General features: G+C 44.8%; 1 pseudogene; it reads right to left on the minus strand.

Moving 5' to 3' along the window:
* Positions 1-2294: 2294 nt before the first annotated feature.
* Positions 2295-3646, minus strand: LOC116462462 (26S proteasome regulatory subunit 4-like; annotated as a pseudogene).
* Between the last annotated feature and the right edge of the window lie 7414 nt (positions 3647-11060).

Raw genomic sequence — 11060 nt, forward strand, 5'->3', positions numbered from 1 at the left:
ACCACAGTATTAGATTATATCCCATTGATTAAAATAGATATCCATGAGTCTATCCTGATATAATAAGCAAATGAACACATAAATGGAAAGAGAATGCTCTTTCCTAAAGTAGAATGCCAGCTAATGAATGTTGAAAAAATTAAGGACTTAGAGCAATTTGAGAACCATAGTAATTATTTTAGGCAAAATGTATCAATAGATTTGAAAGCTGGAAGGTGAAAGCTGAGTAAAGAATGGGATATTTACACAGTCTAGGAGTATCTCTCCAGGAAACACTTGTTGACTGCAAAGTAAAAAAAGGTAATTGGTGGTAACTGGGAGATACAGGGTTTCTTTTTGGAGTGATGAAGACATAGTAGAATTAGATCATGGTAATGGTTGCACAACATTATGAATTTACTAATAACCACTGAATTGTACACTTTCAAACAGGGAATTTTATGTTATATGAACTTATCTTTAAAAAAATAAAATTAATTTGACAAAGCAGTTACATAATCTAGGCTTGGGGAAACAACCGTCAAGAGGTAGAGTTAGCAGAACCAATGGCTCAGAGGGGGACCCATTGACTGAGCTCAACCCCCTGGAGATGGGCATCGCCTGTCTGTGGCTAGTGCCTGCCAGGGGGAATGGGAGGCTGGTTCTGGGGCTGCTGAAAGCTGGAGCCAACTATGCTGCTGGAGCAATACTGCTGCTGGAGAGACACTCCCAGAAAGGGCAAAGACCAGGAAGGAGGGTCCCTTTCCTTCCTCCCAACCTCCAGTCACACTCTAAGGCTTCTGCCCGCAGTGTCTAAGGGGAAATGAACCAGATGGCTTACTATGTCCAAGAGCAGAGTATAGAAAGGTGGGCTTGGATCCAAGAGACAATAGATAAATAACCAACACACAGAGAACAATGGAGAATTAACAGCTCATACAATGAGGGGAGATGATTCTTTTCTCATATCATTATTTTCTTCTCTAAAAGAGTCATTTGTTAGATCTTAAACTAAATGTTGCTTAATTTTAGAAGAACTTCAGGGATACTTTTATAAATCAGAAAAAAATCTTATTCCTTTATATATGCTAATTCTGCATCTGAAAACATTTTTCAGCTCTTACATTGCTCCCACCTCCTTGACCCTTAGGTATAACGGAGAGAATTCTGCATCCTAATAGGCATACGCATTCCCACCTGGGTGCCTTTGCTCTGGGTGCCTTCCCACCCAGAGGCCCTTCTTTCCTCTTCTCTGCCTGAGTTCTATTCTCCTTCCATCAATGAAGCCTTTTCTATGCACATCAGTTAACAGTGACATTTTCTTTCCTGCTTCTGAGTCCTCATGGGACGAATTTCCAGGTTATGCTTGGACACACATTGCCTTGAGTAACTAGCTAAGTTTTCATAGATGTGTGCTCATGTCTATTTATTACATGGGTGTTTCCTGACATGCCCAGACAGTGTGAAGCCTCAATGAATATCTGTTCATGACTGAGCCTCTATGGACATTTGAGAACAGCTTTAAAGTGAATAACTGTATAATAATTTTATGGAAAATATTCAAATTTTCCAGGAAAAGGGATGATCAGATGACAAGAACACCTCTGTTTCTGTCCGCATTATTTCTATTAGTCACCCACTTTTGCATGAGCCAGAGTTGATACTCTTATTAAATGCTTGGTGTTTGGAAAAGTTTGAGAGGCCAACATTTGCCTTAGGTACTGGTCAGACAAAGCTGAACCTGATGAGAGAGAAGGGGTCATCAGATTGCACATACTTAAAAAGTAAAGAAACTCTAGGTAGTCTTGCCTCCCACCCAGGCTTAAAGAGTTGGCATCAAGGTGCTCAAATAGACCCAGCACAGAGACTGGTGATGCTTTCAGGTTTGGTTCTGTTTGCTGCTCTGTGCCCAAGTGGCTTGCTCTGTCAGATGAAACCTTGGAAAGGTAAAAAATCCTTCTCAAGTCAAAGTTTCATCCTCCTTTGAAATCTCTGAACCCATTAACTCGGGACATTAACCAGCACTTTCATGTTACCCACCTGAGACCACCTCTTGTTCAGTATCAACCATCTTTTTTTTTTTTTTTTTTTTTTGTAAAAGAGCATGCTTTATTTGGAAGCAGAGTGCTGCACAGTAACCGACAGACGAAGGCCACCCATTGGGCACTTACACATCATACTCCAAAATACACACAGGATGCTTTGCTAATAAAAGTCAATGGGAACAGGGATTTCTCTGGGCAACTCCCCCAACCTCATCCCTTTCAGGGGTTGGGAAATCTCCCAGCCATCTTCCTGATGGCAGCGGTGGTTCACTAGAGATAAAGCCCCTCAGGGATGCCTTCCTGTTTCTTATAAAGAACATTTTCTTTAGATTTTTTGAAGTCTTCATTTGTTGCTTTCATTCTGTGTTCTCTTAAGGCCATCAGATCAGCTTCTGTACAGATTGCCTTGATGTCAGCACCAGAGAAGTCATCTTTAGCCATGATCAAGTCATCCAGGGTTACATCATCGGCCAGTGTCATCCTGCTTGTGTGAACCTGAAAGATGTGCTTCTTAGTCTTTTTATCAGGCGGGTGGAACTCAATCTTCTCATCAATGTGGCCTGGTCTGATAAGTACTGGATCCAAAGTTTCTATTTGTTTTGTGGCCATGATAACTTTCACATCTTCCCTAGAATCAAATCCACCCAATTGGTTCAACAGTTCCAATTCCAACATTGTTTGCTGAATTTCTCTGTCACCACCAGAACTGGAGTCATATCTTTTTGTCCCAATGGCCTCAATTTCATCAGTAAACACGATGGATGGCGCATGTTCTTCAGCAACTCAAAACAATTCCTGTACGAGTTTGGGCCCATCACCTAGGTACTTCCGAATAAGTTCAGAGCCAACCACTCTCAAGAAAGTGGCTGAGGTTTTGTTTGCTACTGCTTTGGCTAACAAGGTTTTACCTGTGCCAGGTGGACCACAGAGAATGACCCCTTTAGGAGACTTTATACCCATCTCTTCATAATATTCAGGATGGGTGAGAGGAAGCTCCATAGATTCCTTAATTTCCTGAATTTGGTTGTCCAACCCCCCAGTATTGGCATAGGTCTCCTGGGGGACCCTCTCCACCTTCATCATTGTGACCAGGGGACCGTGTCATCCATCAGCATCCCTATCATGGCATGTACCTTGTGTCTGAGCAGAACCGAGCAGCCAGGTTCCAGCAGATCCTTGTCTACAAATGAAAGAATGCTGATGTAGTGTTCTGAGCCCACAGATGTAGACACAATGGCATGATTGTCATCAATGATCTCCTCCAAGGTTTCTACTGACATCAGGGTCCCCCTCAGATCATCCACTTTTGATCTTCCCTCCTCTTGCTTTTCTTCTAATAGTTTTATTTGTTCCTGATTTCTAATGAATTCTTCCTCCATGAGAAGATAGTCTTTAATTCTCTCTAACTTCAGTAATTTTAACCGACACTGAGTATGAAGTGTCACCAGTGGCAGTTTACTGGCAACATCTTGTCCCTTTGTTTTTTTCTTCTTTTTCCATCACTCTAGTTGGTACAGGAGGTTAGTACTTATTTATCTTGTCCTTGTCATCCTTCTTGCCATGTCTAGGACCATGACCACCACCCTGACTTTGACCCATCTTGTCTCGGCCACTTGAGCTGCCACTGCTGAAGTTCCTCCACCTCAACTATCATTTCTAAGTTCTTAATTTTTTATGCATATTTTCTCTTGGGGATACTCACACTGGAAGGCTACCAACTTTTATGTTTTCAAGAGAATAAACAGGTACTACATAAATGAATGAAGTGGGCTTGGTGTAAGACACCGGGGAGGGTAAAATACACAGAATGTCAGCTCTTGATGGGTGTTAAGGAGAAAAGTAAAGCAGGGAAAGGTGTTGGGATATGTACATGTGGGACAGAGTACGTGTGATGGTCAGGTTCCTGTGTCATCTTGGCTAGGCTATAGTACCCAGTGCTTAATCAAATACTAACCTGGGTGCTACTGTGAAGGTATTTGGGGATGTGATTAACATTCACAAATAGTAGACTATAAGTAAAGCAGATTATCTTTCATAATGTGGTTGGGCCTCACCTCATCCCTTGAAGGCCTCAAGAGCAAAAATTGAGGTTTCCCAGAGAAGAAGAAATTCTGCCCTAAGACTAAAGCATCAGCTCCCACCTATTCCAGCTGCTGGCCTTCCCTGCAGACTTCAGACTTGCCAGGCTCCACAATCCCATGAGCCAATTCCTTGAAACAGATCTGAGTGTGTATGCATGTACATATTCACATATATGCACACACACACATATACACATTCACATTCTATTGGTGCTGTTTCTCTGGGAAATCCTGACTGATCCAGGCTCAAGTTTGGATTCAGAAGCTTTTGGACATTCAGCTTGCTAATTTCAAGTCTTTTCTCAAGTGTCACATTCTCAGAGATGCCTATTCCAATCATTCTATTGAATATGAAAAATTAATCATCTTCCCATTCTGTATCCCTGATCCTCCAACCCCACTCTATTTCTTCCCACAGCAATGTCACTTTTCACATAACTGTGTTACTATTTATTGTGTTTATTTTCTTTTGCTCCTAGTATATAAACTTCATGATAGCAGGTGTCATAGGATGACTTCCCTGGGAACAAAACTCTGAGCTGGAGATTTGTGTGCAAGGAGGGTTATGGCGGCGGGTGCTATCAGGCACAGCAGCCACAGGGTGTGAAGGAAGCAAGACTGGGCACAGAGAGGACTTGAACTGTGATTCAATTGCAACAGAGGTCTCCACTGATTCCCAGGGGAGCCCTGAAGCTGGGGAAGTGCTTCAGGGATGTCCTGAATTGAGACAAAGGGGGTGGGCCCCAAATTAGCCAGTCATTGGATGCAGAGTGTCCCCAGGAAGGGGACACAGCTCCCTTTGGACAAGGGCAATTCGTAGGAAGGACTCAGTGTGAGTCATCAGCCAGTAACAATCCTGGCAGCTGGGGAATGAGAAGAGTGACCCTGAACAAGGATCTGGGCAGTGCACCTGGCAGGCAGCAGCCATCTTTATTTCTGTATTGCTGCATCCTTAGTTCCCAGGACAGGGCCAGGATTGTTGAATGGATGGGTGGATAAATGAATGAATGAATGAATGAACTGTTTTCAGAAAGGTCAGCATGTACAAACAGGATATGGCCACTGCTCTCAGTTGATGGGCAGAATGACAAGAGGATAAAAATAGAAAATAGGCTAATATGATCACAAAAACCATTAAGGCAGTAAAAAACAAAGAATGATAAATGAGAGAATAGAGGCTTAGGGCTATTCGAGGGAAGGGCAGTAAATACTTTATATGACAGGGCTTAGGGCTATTCGAGGGAGGGGCACTAAATACATTTATATGACAGAGTTTCCATGTCTTACATACAGATCCTTAGCAGTTGTAGGCCCAGGGTGTGCTGTTACTGGCCTGAGCAGGGCCCAGGGTTAAAGAAAGCATCCTGCGAACACAAGGAACAACTGGCTCCCGTGACAGAACTTTTAACAAGCCTTTTCTCAAATCTGTTGACTTAACGCAGGCCAGGGAATTCTTTGAAAGGCAACATGGCTATAAATCAGCAAGTTCTGCGAACGTGCATTCCAGGGTCTTGGAGGAAAGGGCTGCACACAAAAGCACCTCTTCTAAGTCTTCAGGAATGCTGTGGTGAGTGGCCCCGGAGGTCTCGGGGTTAGACTCTGGGGCTGGGAATGAAAAGCATCCAGGAGAGGGGAGCAGGAAGCCCCAGCAGAGCAGCGCAGCTTGCTTCTAAGGACAGCAATGGACACCTGGCACCTGGAGTGGTGCCTAGCAGATTCTAGGCACTCAATGAATGTCTGCTGAGTGACTGAAGAATAGTCAGGGACCTTGATTCTGGCCCTAGTTCTGTCATTCACTTGCCGTGTGACCTTCAGGAAGTCTCTTTGCTTCTGTGAGACTTGTTCATCCTGTCTGTAAAATATTGGGCTTAAGCACAAATGGAATCTTTGGGAATGAATGGCTCATGACAGTCTGAATTTGTTTATTCATTTTATTTATTTTTGAAATGGGGTCTCACTCTGTTGCTCAGGCTGGAGTGCAGTGGCACCATCATGGCTCGACCTCCTGGGCTCAGGTGATCCTCCCACCTCAGCCTCCTGAGTAGCTCGGACCACAGGCATGCACCACCATGCCCAGCTAATTTTTGTATTTTTTCCAGAGACAGGGTTTCACCATGTTGCCCAGGCTGGTCTCAAATTCCTGGGCTCAAGCGATCTGCCCACCTCAGCCTCCCAAAGTGCTGGGATTACAGTTGTGAGCCACCACGTCGGCTGAATTAAAAAGCATTTGAAGAGGTGCCTGAAGCTGTGGAAGGCAGGAGACATAAGAAGCCCATATGGCAGAGTTTCCTGAGCTAATGTGAGCACATGCGATGGTCAGGGGCTGCTAAGGGAAGTAAGCAATTCCTGCTATGGCTGCCATACCCAAGTGGGACTTGCAGGTGAATAACAGGACGCTGCTGTGTCCACCACTCCAGGAGAAATGTCTCTTCCAGAGCTGCTGAAAACACAACAGATCTCCCTCTGGGGCAGCCTGACGCCAGAGGCCGAGGGGAAAGAGGAAAGTGCTGTCTGATGCCCGCTGAGACTTCCATCCTATCTGAGGCGGGTCATTTCCTAAGGCCTGGAGGCTGGCAGAATGGCAATCAATTTCAGTCAACTGCCTGCTCACTTCCATCAGTGGCTTGATGTGGTGCAAAGAATGATGGGCTCCCACTCAGAATAGGAGAGTTCAAATTCTAGCTTTTCTAACCCCTGAAAATCTGGCAACTGACTGAATTTCTCTGGATCTGTAAAATGGGACTAATTCTATCTACATCACAGGTATGATTAAATGGGAGAAGATTTGTATAAAACCAGCACAAGTTTGTTTCCCCCCCACCCCTTCTCTCCCTTTCTCTCTCTACCTTCACTCCTTCCCTCTGTGCAAGCCAGCCTAGCTAGTTGCAACAGGACATAAACAAGGCCAAGGGCATGAGTTCGATGCCCATATAGGACCAGAGTCCTGGATAGACAGCTTTCAAGTTGGGTGCTCATGCTCCTCATCACAGAACAAAGGCAGTTTGCCACTGACCAGTGTCACTGTGGACAAATACTATTTATTCAGCAAGGATGCCAAGCATTTTTAATCCCTGACTCATCAGGAAGGGGAATTTGGCAAAGGGGGGATGGGGGTGGGGAATAAACTGGAATAAATCCAAGTGAGGCAAGAATGTAATTAGGAGGGTCAGATTCGGCTGCTCTGGAGCACAGAGGGAGAGGCGAGGATGTGGTCCTTTCCCTTGGAAGAATTGACATGAGGACCCCAATTCTCCCTTTGTAAACCTGGAAGAGATAGCCCTTGAAAAATTGTGGGGTTTTCATTCTCCCTCATGGAGTTGCTCTGAATCCCATGGCTGTGGATCCCTGCAGAGTGGTGATATAATGGAAAGGAGCCCACAAATATCTCCATTTGCACTAAGCAGTTTTTGTGTGCCATGTGGCTGTAAGTGTAAGTACTATCATGCATGAGGTATGTCCACTTTTTACTTAAATCTGGGTCCTTATATTAAAAGCAGTTGGAGTTTAGACCCACATGACAGCCAGGCCTGATCGTTGGGTTCCCTTTTTCGTTTGATGCTCTCTTTTGCCTCATATGTCTCCACACTAGGGGTTCAGCAGCCTAGCCATGGGAATAGACTTCGTAGAGGCTCCTTCTTCTTGGCTGGGGGCCCTGGACCCTGATGAGGGCTACCCAGAGCCTTCCCCTGCAGTGTCACCTTCTTGTGAGCTGAGTCTGAGGAGGTGCTTGGCTTCTCCCACCGTGTAAAGATGGTGGCCCACGTGGTGACAGTCATTTGCTTTCCCTGCTTTGGTTGATTGCCTCGCTCTGCCTGCTCCTTTCTTTTCCTCCCAGCTCTTTCTTCCCCACCACAATTCTTTGTTACGATCTCCTCTTCCCCTCCCCATGATGCTAGAAACTGCCTCACCACCCCTTTCTTATTTTCCCAAGATTCCTGCCTCCTCCTTGAGCTCTCTCACTCCATGTTTAAGCTGTGAGAATTTCCTTCTCTGCAGTACCAAAAGATGCTCCTAATACCAGCTCCTACTCCAGTGGGCCCAAAAAGTTCCTCCAGGCAAGTGGGCACAGAGATCATCCTGAGAACTGAATAAGTCTGAAGGGGGAGAAAGTGGCATTAATTGAGCCCTAACTCTGTGCCAGGGAACTTGCATGCAATATACATCTAATCTTCACAGCATTCTTTTGAGATACTTTATTACCGCTTTGTGGATGAGCAAATTGAGGTTCAGAGAAGGTAAGTGCCTAACCTGAGGCCTCAGTTAGTGAATGGCAGTCATAATCTTTTCCCAGTCTGTCTGACTCTGGAGTCAGTCTCATTTCTACACTTCTGCCCCTTGCTGAATCCACAGTAATCTTCACATTCACCTCTGGCTAATGCCATTCCATCTTGATTCTTAGGAAAATATGATGTGTCAGGTTGAATTTTAAACACAGCATCTGTATTGATCCCTTTCCATGCTGCTGATAAAGACATATGAGAAACTGGGAACAAAAAGAGATTTAATTGGATTTGCAGTTCCACATTGCTGGGGAGGCCTCAGGATCATGGTGGGAGGAGGAAGGCACTTCTTACATGGTGGCGGCAAGAGAAAAATGAGAGAGGAGCAAAAGCAGAAGGCCCTGATAAGCCCATCAGATCTGATGAGATTTATTCACTCTCAGGAGAATAGCACAGGAAAGATCAGCCCCCGTGATTCAATTACTTCCCCTTGGGTCTTTCCCACAACATGTGGGAATTCTGGGAGACACAGTTCAAGTTGAGATTTGGGTGGGGACACAGCCAAACCATATCAGCATCCTAGAAATTAAAGTTGGAGAAGCAGTAATAAATGTGTCAAGATGATTTGTAGGATGATAATGAGATGAGACATAAGCTCTGATGACTTGAGTTGAAAAATGCTAAATGTGTGTGTATTTTGTGTTTTGGGGCACGTGTGTGTGTGTGTGTGTGAGAGAGAGAGAGAGAGAGAGAGAGATAATAAATCCAGCAAATTAATAAAAGCATCAATCTAAGGCCACTGGTCCTGAATGCTAGGGCAAGATGAGAAAGCAGCTCAGGAAGTGATTATAATGAACAGAGAGACTCTGACCTGGGAGAAATCTTGTTACTTAGGATCAGGAAAATGTTAAACTCTTCTCAGCTAGTGTTTTGTTATTAAAATATGCTGCATAAAATTAATTACTCATAAATATACATTAAATAAGGTGTCTGCAAAAGAAACACATATAAAACAAGGTCGTGTATTGTTTGGTTTATGAAATATTGTGACCAGAGGCTGGAAGGAACCGGACTCTTCCCAGGAGCAGTGATTCAGTGTTCACTAATTCATTGTCTGCAGAGACTTTATAGACTAGACCATAACTAGGCTGAATAACAAGAATTGACTGACTGTTTCCTGTCCTGTTTACTATTGTCTCTCCCACTAGTCAGTGTGCTGTACAAGGACAGGCATTGTGTCTGCTTTCCTCACCCCTAGATCCCTGCAACCCCTGGCACGTAGTAAGTGCCAATAAGTGATTTTTTGTTTGAATGAATGAATGAGTGAAAAAGGAGGAGAATCATGAAAGTGTAGAGTCATAGAAGCCAGGGGAGTTTTTAGTACGAGCAAGTCATTAACAATGTAGACAAAGCAGAGGGATTGGTGAGGGAAGGAGGGGAAGTGCCCATTAGCTGGCATATGGGAGCCTGGGAGACTGGTTTCAGCTGAGGAAGGAGGGCAGAAGCCAGGCTGTAGCAACTGAGGAATGGGCAATGAGGAAGAAGAAAGAGTGTAGGCTACATTTTTGAAAGTTTGGGTGAGAAGGGGAGGAAAGGGATTTGATAGGAGGTAGAGGAGCACCTGGTCAAGGGGTGGGTGTTTCAGGCCTGGAGAAGTGCTCTCATAATTATAAGCTTTGGGGGCAAGTATCCCAGAGGGAGGAAGAGGCTGGGCGTGTAGCACCTGGAAAGAAAGGAACGTGGCTCAAGGCAGAGGTTAACTCTGAACAAGAAGAGGAAGATCTGAGCTGCATCAGCTAGGGAAAAGGAAAAATGGATGAGTGTGAATGTAAATGTACTTACAGTGAAGGGGGCGGGAAGGTGAAGGGGGTCCTTCCTGATCACCTTGGTGTCTCTTGGTGCATAAGGAGGCCAGGTGTGAGGTAAGAGAAGGAGAGAGAGGTCACGTGAAGACTGAGCTGAGGCTTAGTGAAGGTGAGGGAGTTCACACTGGAGGAATCAAAGGATTAGTGGGCAGATTGATGCTGGAGATCCAGGATGCTGTGTTGGCCTTCGCAGCCAGGGTGAAAAGAGCAGACGAGGCTGGTTATGGTGCTGCTGCCCAGCCTGTATGTTTTGCTGGGCAGGTGCAGTAGGAGGAGTGTGGTGTGGGGGAGCTGAAGAATCTGTGAGAGAAGAGGACTTGTGATCAACAGTGAAGTTCAGGCTGGAGCAGGCTGATGATTAGGAGAAGACACAGGATTGGGGCTTGTGGTATCTGTGAGGTAGAAGAGCAGATATGAAGGGATGAGGAGATGAGATGGGGGGTCAGGGGTTCATGAGGGGAAGCTTCAAGTGATGATCAAGCCCAGAGTGTCACCATGCCTGTGGGTGGTCAGTAGAGTTCCTGGTATTCAGGAGATCCAGGGATTGCATGGATCCAATCATCCAGCTAGTCTTGCATTGATGTTGCATCGGTTTAGTCTTGATTGATTTTTGCATTGATTGGATCTTGCACTGAATAAGCTTCTTACTGTGGTTCTTCAGGCCTGAGGCAGGTGACAGTGAAACAACCTGTTGAGGTAATTTCAGTGAGATTGTTAAGCATCATATGTCCAAGGGAAATATTAATTTCACCAAGTCAGACATATGTAAGACAGCCATCCTTTCCTCTGTATATCACACAAAGCCAAATGGATCTATTATTTGAAAGAAACTTGAAAGAAAATTTTACATGTCTACAAGGAGTGTGGTAT

The sequence above is a fragment of the Hylobates moloch genome, unplaced genomic scaffold, assembly GCF_009828535.3.
Source record: "Hylobates moloch isolate HMO894 unplaced genomic scaffold, HMol_V3 SCAFFOLD_23, whole genome shotgun sequence".
In the NCBI taxonomy this organism is placed as follows: Eukaryota; Metazoa; Chordata; class Mammalia; order Primates; family Hylobatidae; genus Hylobates; species Hylobates moloch.